Raw genomic sequence first — 3,586 nt, 5'->3', positions numbered from 1 at the left:
AGATTACATCACACTAAGCTAAAACACACAAACACACAAACATACAGTTTCAGAGGAAGGAAATTATGTTAGCGGAGTTCTGAGTTTCATAGTTCTACCTCGTTTTCACGAGTGATGTAAATTCGCCTTAAGAATTTCCAAAGCAGAGAATTTCGTCTTAAATTTTACTGCTTATCTAAATTCACCAGTTCAGCAGATTAGAGAGTTAGTTGTTCGTTTACTTGCGTTCTGCTAGTTGACAGCTGATGCGGGCTTCCGGGATGTCTTTGAGGGAACCCCGTTACTGGTTGGTCGCTGAGGTGACGTCGGAATGACGTTTGAATGACGTTCTTTTGGAAAACCCCTCGTTGATCGGTTGGTCTTTGATGAAGCAGAGGCTTGAGCAGTTCTGCTGAACGTCTGAGTTTGCAAGACTTTAAGTTCTGTGAAGATTTCACGAAGTATCACTGAAGTGTTGAGTTTTAGATGGCTGGTCGCTTTGATGGTAAGCGCGTGAGCACACGTAGGGGCTCTAACACGGCGACAGGCGAGAGCAGGAGAAACCGCAAGCAAGCTAGCACTCGAGTCTGTCCCGTATTGGGTTTTTGTTTCGCTGCATAAGTCCGTCCCCCGACGCGATCTTCCAATCGACTTCTTGCGAGGCGGAGCGTGCATACATTAACAAGAGACTTCAATTCATCACATGAGGACATCATCTATAAGAGTTGTGTTAATACTCCTATAAAGTCTCTTAAAGGCAAGTATTGTACACACTATTAAAGTTTACTTCATTTCAACATTCTGCATTTATCGTTTCCATTCGTTCAAGATTAAACTTCACATATTACACACATTTTAATATCCTCATTTCCTAGAAAGGGGTAATAAACACTGATTACAGTTACACCGATTAAATGAACACCTCAAGCATATATATATGTAAGACATACAACATATTATTTGTGAATTTATGCTCTGATAATTTTATACTTTCAATGATTAGCAAGATTGTCAAAGAAATCTTGTCTCTTTCCTTTGGAATGAAAGGGGGAAAAGAGGAGGTGTCCTGGGGTCATGCTCGTGTCACGAGTGTGAGAGTCTGCCATGTTTCTCTTGGACAGAGCGTTCTTAATCTGCCACTTTCTGTTTATCGGATTTAACAATTTATGCGTTGAACAGTCATGGGTATCACGCATCTGGTCCCTGAAAGCCCGTAAAACGCTTTTAAGCACTGTGAAAGCACTGTCTTTTATTAGCGTCTCTTGAGAGATAGCCAAACAGTCCAGGAAATGCTTCAAACCTTCCTGACCTTGCATGAGTTTTACGACCGCAGATGGCTGGGGAGAAGACCTTTAGTTTTCCCGGTGGAATGTAGAGAATCAATGTTCGTTTGTGTCCGTTTATAGATTCAGGGGTTTCAATATCTTGAAGACCGGAATCCTACACCGGTATGCCCGGTTACCAATCCAGCCCTGAATACCAGTTTATGATGTTTGATTCTTGAAGGTCTTAGTTGGAAACTGTTAGCCCTGGCTGGCCCGTTTAGCCCTTGCGCTCAGTCTAATCCTCTGTGTTTTTCTGTGTTTGCCTACAAGCTACAGTTTAATGACACTTATTGGAATTGATTGCTGCTTAAAAGTAACGTGACTGTCTACATACGGGGAGAAAAAAAAACTGCTGAAAGACAAAAGTAAAGTTGGGGTGCTTGGACTCTTCGTGTGCATTTTGTAAGCAGAGGTCACACATTGAGTTGTTCCAGAAGGTGGCAGCACTGTCCCATCACAATAGCAGCAACTGCAACAACAACAGACAGTGTTGCCAACTTAGCAATTTTTGTTGCTACTTTTCAGGCTACACAAGCAACTTTTCTTCCAAAAGCACCTAGCAACAAAAGTAGCTATTTTTATTATTTATTTGGCAACTTTTGATAAGTGATTCAAATGATAAAAAGGAACATTTACCATTTAAATTATACAAAAAGAGAAAACCAAATATGCCTAGCAGTACACACATCACAAGAATTAAGTTAGCTGCTATTTGCAATTGTTTAATTTTACTCAGATTGCTCTTTTTTTTTTTAGCAGTCATGTTTTACTAGAGAAAATCTGAGGTCTGATCTTAAAGAATAAAAAGCTGTCAGGGTTTCTCTTTAACTCTGTATTCTCCAGTGGTTTCAATAAACTTCACTTACTTACTTCAATGGAAGCTTATTTCCCCCAAGGAATGAAAGAGGTAGATTTGGAGAATAAAGTCAGCATCGTTGAGATGTAAGCAAACTGTGAGATAGAAACTCACAATTGCTAGAAAAAAAATTGCAATTATCTTTTTCATTTTTTTATTCTGAGGTGGAAATAAGCTTCCATATATTTAAAGTCATTTACTGCTTAAAATAGTATTTCGTCATATCTGTAAGAGCACACTTGTCTGCAGGGAGTGGTAAGGACAACGGCATCAAAGTTGAAAATCTACCTTTGGCAAGTTACAGTAACTTTTTTTTTTTCAATCAGATTAGTAAAAAATTTTGAATTCAGTTTAAGTTTGCGCATTTACGTTCAAAATGGAAAAAATAAGAATTTAATCTTAAGAACCAATGAGAATCACCCAGTTGCATGTGCTATCAATAATGCAAGTCTGGAGAATCATGAGTGTTAATGAAGAGGGAGGGACGATAGCTAATTAGTTGAAATCTGTAGAGTACAAAAAGACCAAAGGGCAGCATCTCAATAGTGCAATTAGTTGTTGGACAGTGGCTGGAAGTTGGTGGTTGGGTCATTTATTGGCACTGTGTGCTTTTTGTCATGTTCTTCCAAAGTTCCAAAGAGTAATCTGCCCCAGAACCCTCAAGCTCTGATACTCCAGCAAACTGACCAGCGGTTTCAGCAGCCATTTCAATAGACTAATCAGCAGTTTCCTCAGAAGTTTTAGAAGCAAGTGATGAAGGCAGAGCCTTTGGACAAATGTGCTGTAGCTGATTATGAGCAGATCCAATGTGGACAACCTGGTATCAGTGGTGCTGAATGTGAAGCTATCAACTGCTGCTTTAACGGACAGCAGTGTTACTATGGGAAGGCAGGTAAGTGTTGAGTCGGTGTTATGCTCCCAGTTAAACGGATCCTCGACATTAACCTGGTCTTGTGCCTTCGTTCCAGTGACTGTCCAGTGTATAAGAGATGGTCAGTTTGTGGTAGTGGTGGCTAGAGATGTTACGCTGCCTCGACTGAGCCTGGATTCAGTCCATCTACTGGGTGGAAATGACCCACCTTGCAGTCCTGTGGGGTCCACACCTTCCTTTGCTGTATACCAGTTCCCTGTGACCGCATGTGGTACAAGAATGATGGTGAGTAGCTGCTTATGGTTTTATTCTTCATGGCCTATGATGGACTGGATGCCAACAGTGTTGCTATTTGCAGGAGGACAGTGGTTATGTGGTGTATGAGAACCGAATGACCTCCTCATATGAAGTGGGGATGGGACCGTTTGGTTCCATCACAAGGGACAGCTATTTTGAGTAGGTGATCTATGCTGTTCTTATTCGTTAATCTCTGACAAATGCTATAAGCTCCCCGTCTGTTGTCCAGGTTTCTCTTCCAGTGTAGGTACTCTGGCA

At 40.9% G+C, this 3,586-nt stretch overlaps 1 pseudogene; it reads left to right on the top strand.

The window, feature by feature from the left end:
- The first annotated feature begins 260 nt into the window (after nucleotides 1–260).
- The window catches only part of LOC107718253 (zona pellucida sperm-binding protein 4-like), a 3,943-nt pseudogene continuing 617 nt past the window's right edge, over nucleotides 261–3,586 (top strand).

The sequence above is a fragment of the Sinocyclocheilus rhinocerous genome, unplaced genomic scaffold (assembly GCF_001515625.1).
Source record: "Sinocyclocheilus rhinocerous isolate Xijiao unplaced genomic scaffold, SAMN03320098_v1.1 scaffold4318, whole genome shotgun sequence".
In the NCBI taxonomy this organism is placed as follows: Eukaryota; Metazoa; Chordata; class Actinopteri; order Cypriniformes; family Cyprinidae; genus Sinocyclocheilus; species Sinocyclocheilus rhinocerous.
This window is presented reverse-complemented; position numbering and strand designations above follow the sequence as displayed.